This window comes from Odontomachus brunneus, unplaced genomic scaffold (assembly GCF_010583005.1).
Source record: "Odontomachus brunneus isolate Ranch 3 - 2012 unplaced genomic scaffold, Obru_v1 Obru_scaffold_118, whole genome shotgun sequence".
NCBI classification, from domain to species: domain Eukaryota; kingdom Metazoa; phylum Arthropoda; class Insecta; order Hymenoptera; family Formicidae; genus Odontomachus; species Odontomachus brunneus.
The window spans coordinates 661,560-671,619 of NW_022639568.1; the positions used below are offsets into that span (position 1 = coordinate 661,560).

The window sequence follows — 10,060 nt, forward strand, 5'->3', positions numbered from 1 at the left end:
CTCTCTCTCTCTCTCTTTCTCTACGCGCTGCTATTCTCTTCGGCTCTTTGCTCGCACGACTGCACATACACAGTGGATGTGTCTGTGTATTCGCGCGCATTTCGCAGTTTGTAAACGGCGCGAGTCTAGTTTCGAGAACTTTGGCGGGATCGATACGGCCGAGGGGTATCAGTTTATGTCCGGGGGTTTTCGCTCGAAACTCATAATGCTGCCGCGCGCGCGGGCCGGACTTACGGCACTTTCAAAATAAACGCGCTCATGCGTCACAGCGCAGCAGAAAGGATCTCCGAAAGTTTCGCCGAGCCGTCGAGCCCCTTCCCGTCCGGACTCGGAGTGTTATAAATCCGAAGGTACAATCGCGCGCGAGAGCGGCGATATTTCATATTCGCGATATAAAACGTCTCGTTTGCGTTTCGCGATCCTCGCTATTTCGCTCGCCCTTTGCTGCCTTCGGCTACGCGTTTAAGCGCTACTCTTCGCGTCGTAACGTCCGACCTTTGTTTCTTCTATTTTTCTTGTTATCACAACTATCAGTACTACCACCACCATTACCACTACTACTTCTTCTTCTTCTTCTTCTTCGCTCGTGGCTTGTCGACGGTCGCGATTCCCGATTCGTTCCAACGAGGAAGTCGTAACGAGCCTTACATGAAAGTTATTTAAACTCCACGACAAAGAACTCTCCCTCTCGCTCCCTTGACTCGTATAGTAATTAAAGTGGCTTAAACTACGTTCCAATTACTGCTCTCACGGTCCCGGTCGGGGCCCCCACGGCGAGTCTCGCTTCGTCCGTATTTCTTTCTCCTCCACCTCTCCCTCCCACCGTCGAAGGGAGTTTTCGCGTTCGCGACTTAACCTTAAATAAGCGCACTTGGCATTCGCCGAGAGCGCGCGGCTTTTTATTCTCATTCCCGGCACAGCTGATTGAGTTAATCCGCCGCGCATTCGCCGAGCGGCTCGAGCGTACACCTTTGGTTTTTCCCGCGTCGCTCGCGCGCGGCCGCCCTTCCGACGCTATATTCCGCTCTTTTGCGCGACACAAGGTTATTAACATTCTGTCTCGCCGATTAGCCGCGCCGATGCGAGCGCGCGCGGAAATTAATTCAGCGAGTCGCGCAATTTCCGCCATGCTCTTTGCCGCGCGTCGTACCTCATTTGCGCCGCCGGGAGAGCTCGAAAGAGCGACTTTAAACGCGCGGATTAAACGAATGTCCCGCTGGGGTTTGTTGGCGCACGATCGACGGCGACCACGGTGATTCACACTGATGTACTCGGATTCGCGGAAAATGCGCCTCTTCCTCCTCCTCCTCTTCCTCTGTTCGGGATATGAAACATTCTCTATTTGGATCTGGGTGTTTCGCGAAAAACGTTGGCCTGAGAGACCGCGGTTCACGAGTGCGGATTCACACGCGAAGGGAACTAAAAGCGAAAAACACCTCGTTTGCTTTTAGCGCAGGGGCAAGGAGTGTGTTTCCCCTTCTCTCGCATCGCTCCGACACACAAATCGAACATTTGCGCACAAATCGTCCCGCGCGCCGTGGTAAAAAAAAAAAGTAATCGATTGAAACGACCTCTCCGCCTTTAATCGAGCTCTAATAAACCGCGGCAGGCAATTTCCAATCGATTGTCGTTAATGAGCCCGCGTCAATGGGACTTTCCGTTCTTTTCATGAGTTTAGAAAAGAAGGAGGGGACAACGGATGCACGATCGATTCGCGGACTAATCGACAGACTCCAAAATGTAACTGCGCAGACGATCCCTCAGCGCGAACGTTGTTAAGGCTTACACTCTTAAGCATGTATCGCCAACAATTGGCAGTATATGTTGAAATAAAAACTAGAGATGTGCGAATCAAAGATTTTTTATGTCGAGACGAATTGAATCGAATCTCAGATTTTAACTTCAAATTTGAATTGAGTCGAATCGTGGAAAGAACTTTTAATTAACATAATCATTGAACATGAAAATAGTGACTTCAGTATGAGAGAAATAACACTGATCATGTGATATCAATTCATTTTTAAGATAAGAAATATATAATATATAGTCGGTAAAGATGTATGGAATACAGTTCCGGTCTTGAAAGCTGCGCAACGACACATATCGATCCAACAGTTGGTAAGAGTCGATAAGAGTTTATCTAGCAGCTACTATCTTCTTTTAATATTTTTGAAGAAAATCTTAAGCCCCTTGGCCCCTCGTATTGGCTATCTCTTTTTTTAATGACGTCAGAAGAGAGAAAATGTATGCTAAAAATTCTTGCGAAATATATTGAAATAAAAATATATATCCATAAAGTAACAGTTGCAATTAAACAAATTTATAAGATATTCCGTGCACTTCCTTTTTGTTCTAACAATCAATAATAAATTTATTAATGAATAAATAATTAATATAAAGTAATTAATAATTTATTAATTAATAATAAATTAATTTGAATAGAAATAGATGAAAAAATAAGTTAATAAGATGAATTGTATGTCACGTTAATTTACGACAAATTATTGATTGTCAAAGGAGCAAAAGAGAAGTGCACGGAATATTTTACAAATTTATTTAATTGACTGCAAGTGTCACTTTATGGATATATATTTTTATTTAAACGTATTTCGCAAGGATTTTTAGCATACAATTTCTCGCTTCTGACGTTATAAAAAGACGTATTAAAAAATTCTGACGTATTAAAAAGAGATAGACAGTGCGAGAAGCCAGGAACTTTAATGTATAACAAACTTTTCAAGTCATGCTAATTCCCGTAAGGCTGGATGTCTTTAATAGTTTTTCGTTAATACTAATGCGCGATCCGTATTTGAACCTTTTCGATTCGAAATTTTCAAATTATTTGAATTTGAATAATTTCACTTGATTCGATTTGAATTCGAATAGTTGGTATATCTCTAGTAAACACTCTATGTAATTACAAGGGGCATAAGTACACGGAAAAAAATAATTTGTTGACCCAGCAAATTTTCTGCTGGTCTAGCAAAATCTTTTCATTATTATATGGACAGCAAAAAGATTTGCTAAGAGTACTAATCACTATTTGCTGGATATAATTTGCTGAATCTACAAATTATTTTGCTATACGAATCATGATGGATTTATATAAGCAGTTGCAGTTTTGCTCCGATAGCAAATAAATTTGCTAAGGATATATTATTTTGCATCAATAGCAAACGTGATTCATAGGACAAATACACTCAATAAATTTTTTCTATCCTGATAACGAAACTATTTCCGCTCTGATAACGAATAATTTGTAAAATTAGTTACGTCAACTGAAATTTTTGATGTCACTGAAAGAAAAATTATATTAAAATCAACAAATCTTTGATCGGTGCCAGTAACATATTTACTTAAATCTACATTCTCTTTATTTAAACAAAAAATTGTTTATTTAAATCAGGTAAACAATATTTGATTTAAATAAAGAGAATGTAGATTTAAGTAAATATGTTAATGGTACCCATCAAAGAGATATTTGTTGATTTTAATATAATTTCTCTCTCAGTGTACGAATATGCAGGAGCAACGACGATTTTGTTAAAAGAGCAAAATTATTTTTCTCCGTGTACCGTCGGAAACTGAAGAGAAGATAGAGTACCGCCAAATTAGGAGATATTCAATTGTCAGAACTTATGCGCGGTATAAAAAATGCACTAAAGATATTGGACCACCCCAAGCCGGCAACCGATCGGTCACCATCTGTGTCCCGACCGCGCTAAGGCGTTGCTTAACCTGATGATCGAGCGATACGCGGTTCCCGACTCCGACGATATTCCGACGACTTACGCTTATATAATGTATCCTTACACGGCGATCTCCCGCTATCGTGTTGGTGATACACTTGTAACGCCGAGTACCTTGCATCTATACAGGGTGTCCCAGAATCTCCTCCACATATTTTGTGGGAATGTAGAAAATGCATGCTAAAAATTCTTGCGAAATATATTGCGATAAAAATATGTATCCGTAAAGTAACGCAATCGATTAAACAAATTTGTAAGATAATCCGTGCATTCCTCTTTTGTTCTGACAATCAATACTTTATTGCAAATTAATCTGAGTGGAAATAGGCGAAGAAATAGGTTAAGATGAATTGTATGTTATATTAATTTACAAATTATTGATTGTTAGAGCAAAAGGGGAGTGCACGGGATATCTTACAAATTTGTTTAATCGATTGCAAGTGTTACTTTATAGATATATATTTTTATTTTAATGTATTTCGCAAGAATTTTTAGCATCCATTTTCTCGCTTCTGATGTTATTAAAAAGAGATAGACAATGTGAGAATGTAGAATTTGAGGGGAACATAAATGTCCTATACCGTTTTGCGATATTCGCAATAATAGTCGAGATATTAATTGAAGAAGATTGGTGAATAATGACGCGCGATATGGATTACATTACGTCAAACTGAACAAAAAAGTCCTCTACCATTTTGCAAGTGGCCGCATAGATTTTTAGATATTAATTTAAAAAAATTGTTATATAATTGTATCATAATGCACAATTTTCTTTTGTTAATATCTAAAAATCTATGTGATTGTTTGCAAAATGGTAGAGGATTTTTTGTTCAGTTTCACCTAATGTATATGTATACAAACGGCGTCACTGCAGCTCATCTACCATATCACGCGTCATTCATCAATTTTTTTTTAATTAATATCTTGAGATTTATTGCAAAGCGATATGGAACTTTTATGTTCACCTCAATCCATTCTACGTTCTCACAGAATAGGCGGAGGAGAGCCTGAAAAACCCTGTGTACAGGTAGAACAAGTCGAGGTGAACATAAAAGTCCCATATCGTTTTGCGATATTCGCAATAAATCTCAAGATATTAATTAAAAAAGATTGATGAATGACGCGCGATATGGTAGATGAGCTGCAGTGGCGTCGTCTGCCGTCGTATACTTACACATTAAGTCAAACTGAAGAAAAAGGTCTTCTATCATTTTGCAAATAACCACACAGATTTTTAGGTATTAAAGAAAATTGTTACATATATGCGCCCAAAAAAAGAACTAGCTTCCAGAGCTAAAAGATAGCTGTGGCAGATAAGATGTGTCACTGAAATAGGGACAGCTAATGTCGATACTACCGAAGCTAAATTTATTCGCTGTTTAAACTTAGGCGCTACAGCGAGAAATATTAGCTGCTAGAAATAAATGACTGCAACAAATGATGGTAGCTGTGCGGCAAACTTCTTTAATATATGCATACGATAAGAAATTCAAGAATGAGAAACTGCCATTTTCTTAGCTATTTGAAATAATGTGCATTTTTAACGTCATCTAATATATTTGAATTTCATAGCGAATGCATTTTAGTTGTCATAGCCAATTCTTAGCAGTGACAGCTAAAGTCTTTAGCCTTTTGACTAAGTTTGAATCAGCTACCGCGGTTTAGCTGATATTACTAAGTCATTTTTTTGCGTATGATTGTATATCATAATGCACAAATTTTCCTTAATTAATATCTAAAAATCTATGTAGTCATTTGCAAAATAGTAAATAACTTTTTTGTTCAGTTTGACTTAATGTATAAGTTATGTATGTATGTATGTATGTACTTATGTATGTATGTATACAACGGCAGACGACATCACTACAGCTCATCCACCATATCGTGCGTCATTCATCAGTCTTTTTTAATTAATATCTCGAGATTTATTGTGAATATCGCAAAAATCGCATATCGATGAATATCGGTATAGTATTTTTATGTTCACCTCAATCCATTCTACGTTCCCACAAAATAGACGGAGGAGAGTCTGGAACACTCTGTATACATCGGAGATATGTACGGGAAGCTTTATACCTCCTGAGCAAAAGCCACCATGAATTGCACTTTCAATCGAATCGCTATGTATATTATTATCTCGTGCATTCCGTATTTCACGCTGATATACCGTGAAAAGTACCTGCTATCGGCGAATAACTCGAAATGTCGTTTCCATTTAGAAATTAGTACTTCGAATTCGGAGGTACTACGCGGTTAAGGTATGGTTAAGAGTGTACATTGCGGTGGAACGCTTTGCGATAAGCACTAATATAGCAATCTAAGCACACAGTCGTATTAGAGCGATATGCTTTCATCATCTGTTATGTCTCTCGTGACAATCAAATCGCTGGACAAAGGCTTGTACAATCTAGGCCGTTATGTGAAAAAGAAAAGGAAGGAAAGGAAAAGAAGAAGAGATCTCTTAGCATGACTCGTTGTTCAACGCGCCTTCTCGAATTCGCGAACAAAATTGTGTGATTTTTTAGCGCTCTGACCGCTCGTTTCGGCGGCGCGAGACTCGGCCGAACGGGGAATGACAACATTAACAAATTCCCACTTCATCAACCGATCCAACGCACACCTATCTATGACACGGCAGCATGCCGTCAGCAAATTCCGATGTAACAATGGCCCGACAGCTGAGTGCTGTCGGCAGACCGCGAAGTGTCAAAAATTCTGAAAATTCAAAACATCAAGCCCACGGGAGCGCGCTCGACACGTCCTCCTCGTTCCTCCTCCCTCTCGTCATCCCCCATCCGTTCTCTGCTCTTCTTCTCTCCTCTTTTCCTGTCTCTCGCGTCGAATACTCATATTTCCACGCGTTTCTTAACACTCTTTCGCATGTGCCTTCTTGTCTATGCAAGACACGCGAGTGCACCGTCGCGCGCCGGCTTACGCGAATCCGTTATTTCGCAATCGATAAAAGCACGTACATACATTTGTATATGTGTGTTCGCTAAACAACACTCAGGAGACTAAGTCGAGCGACACGCCGAGAGGGAGAGAGAGAAAGAAAATTGGACTTACGGTTGCAATTTTCGCTCGACGCGGCATCTGGAGACGTTTATTTTATTACAAAGAGACATAAATCCAAGTCTGCCGACACACTTTGCCGAATAGATTCCAACAACACATTTGCGCGCTCTCCCTCTCTCTCTCTCCTCTCCCCCCTTCTCTTTTTCTCTTTCTCTCGTTGAAGCACGGAGTATTCGGGAGATGCTCAGAAATCAAATAACGATTCGAGGCAAAGCTTTCTTTTGTAGAAAAGCAAGAGAGGAGAGGAATCCTGCTTCTCCACCGGCTCTCCGTACGGTGGAAGCTGCAAGCTGCTCTCTCTCTCTCTCTCTCTTTCTCCCGTGTGTGCGCGCTTGCGGACATAACTTTTTTGAATCGGAACGATTTTACGTAAGTCTTTTCAATGAGGATATAAAGCGGATTACAACGCGGATAATACCCGGTCGCCCTGTCGGGGTGGTCTTACCACGTGGTGGAGGGCGTCGCGCGCAGGGATTCAGGACTCGCAAGCGGAATACTATCCGTCGTCTCTCTCTTTCTCCCTCCTCTTTCCCGCCGCAGATTTTCGCCAACTATAACATCGTTCCGTGCGATTATGCAATCGCAACGTACCCCGCGTGTTTTGCACACGCACGAGAATTCATCTCGCAATTACAACATATGATAATGATAAACAGCGTGTGCTCGTGCGTAACAAAACTAATTGAGAGTAATATTATCGGACTCCAATGCTCACGCGAAATCAATTATATACGCCGTTCCGACGAAACGGTAGCGTGATTGCGCGTTTACCCTTTCCGCCCGTCGCCCCTCCCTTCCGTCCGTCCGTCCCTTTTGGCCCTCTGGCCCTTCTCCCCTCCCATTATTTATGTTACGTTACACGCGCTCACCGCGCGTATCTCGACATGCATAATTCTCCGTACAAACGCCGGGATTAACTGGGTCATCCCGCGGGCAAAGGGGAGGGTGGAATGACAGAGGGTGGAATGCGTACCGCGAGAATGCGGAAGATAGACAGGCAAATGTGGAGTCCAAGAGAAGCCCTACGCATCTCGAGTTTTTCGCGGGGATTTCCATCGGATCGGATCGAGAGGAGTCGTTCTCCTCCTCGATCGACGAGGCTAGTCTCGCGACGGGATGCAGCCAACACGTCGGGGACGACGTCGCGGGGATAGAGAGCGAGTGATGAGACGGAACAAGTAAGTACACGGGGCGAGAAAATCTCCCCCGTGCTTGCTCACTCGTGCGCGCGTGCTACGTGGGGAAGCTTACTGGATCGAGAGCTACAGAACAGATGGGCTTTGCCGGAAGGAAGTCAAATTCTCGGGGAATAAAGTCAGAGATGAAGCGACAAGAGACGGAGACGAGAGATTTGCAGCTGTGATTCTGGTCGCGACTAGAGAAGAGAAAATGCGAGGGAGAGATAAATAAATAGCGGAGAGAAAGGAAAAGGGCGAGATTGTGACTGATTCATTTTCCACGCGCTTATTCTGAAGGAGAGTTCGCAAGTTTAATTCCGAAAAAAAGAGGAAATGATAACACAATCGCTGTATTTACGATAATCATCGTGAAAAAGGGAATAAAATAGGAGTTTTGAAAAACATGAAATTATATATACTGAGAGCAAAAATATTTAAAAAATATGAAAAAGAAAATATTTATTCGCTGGTAACTAATAACATATTTATTTAGATTTTTTATTTAAATAGGATAAACGAATAAATTATATAGGATAAATTGTTTTCATGAGAAGCAACAAATAGCAAAAATTATATATATTTTTTTTATTTGAAAGAAATTTTTCCTCAATGTGCAAAAAATATGAAAAAGAAAATATTTATTCGTCGGTAACTAATAACATATTTATTTACATTTAGATTTTTTATTTAAATAGGATAAACGAATAAGTAGGATAAATTGCTTTCATGAGAAGCAACAAATAGCAAAAATATATATATTTTTTATTTGAAAGAAATGTTTCCTCAATGTGCAAAATTGTGCATATCAGTATAATATGTTATTAGTAGCCATGAAATAAATATTTCTAACTTTTCAGATATTTTTCTCTCGGTGTAGACACATATCTATTCGGAAAGTTCGATTTTGTCCTAAGAGAGGACAATTGACTCGCCATGCTTACGGCAATCAATGCGAAGAAAATGGGAAGGGGTGGATAAGGAATGGACTCACGTAGTAGACTTTCCAAATAAACGGCCCAAGTACAAGTTAACACTTTGCCTGGCGAGGCACCGCCGCGATGGAGATGCTCTTAATAGACATTCGGGTTACAGAGTGTTAAGATGTAAGCTCTCTAGCTTACAACAAGATGGATAGATGTTTCAAACAATCCTGATGTGTCTCATGTTCAACGCGTGTCAATTATAGTTATAATTATGTTCAGAACGTCAATCACGCGGCCTCGCAAATCACCGCAGGAGGGTGGATTCAGGCATAACAAGCGGCAAGGATCGTAAAACGAATTAATCGACGAGCACCGTCGCACTGCACGCTTCCGCGAGAGGAGACCGGCGGGAAAGACAGACGGCGTAACGAGCCGCGACTTAAATAAATTAGATGACGTACGGTTGCGCGTTAAACACATTTATCTCCCCCCTGGTGGAGTCCGGGTAATTCTCGCGCGAGGAAGTATCGATGAAGTGATAGTGAAACACCGAGAGAATGGCTGTAACGAGGATGCGCCGTGCAATATCGGCGAGGGAGGTTACGAAACGGGAGACACCGCGAAGATGGAGGCGACGGCGAAGGGAGATAATGCGATGAACTGCGGTGGAGCTCGGCGCGAAAGTAGGAATATAAGATCTAAGTAAGAGTCCGCGAGAGAAAGAGAGCTTCAGAGAGAGGGAGAGAGAGAGAAAGAGAGAGAGGCATGCTCCTAGAAATAGGCGGTTGTATAATGCGACTGGCGGCGGAGAGGGAGAGAGAGAGAGAAAGAAAGAAAGGGAGAGAGAGAGAAGGAGGGAGGGAGGGATAGAGAGAGACGGTAAAGCAAGCACACACAGCGGAGAAACTTTACGTGGTGGAGCCGGGGCGACGGCGGTGAGGACGGCGGGCTGAGAGATAGGTTTTGAAGTTGAGAAATGAGACCGAGTTACCCACGGCCCGTGCTCGTACATTTAAAAATTCACAAAGAGAAACGTTGAACAGGTAATATTAAAATTAAAAGTTTTCCCCCTCTCTTCCTATTGCTCTTCTCTCTCTCTCTCTCTCTCTCTCTCTCTCTCTCTCTCTCTCTCTCC

At 41.5% G+C, this 10,060-nt stretch overlaps 1 protein-coding gene across 1 annotated transcript in view; it reads right to left on the reverse strand.

Annotated features, from left to right (window-relative positions):
* LOC116849514 (protein CEPU-1-like) overlaps positions 1-10,060 on the reverse strand; it is a 35,234-nt gene that overhangs the window by 5,177 nt on the left and 19,997 nt on the right. The gene's annotated exons all lie outside the window — the stretch shown is intronic.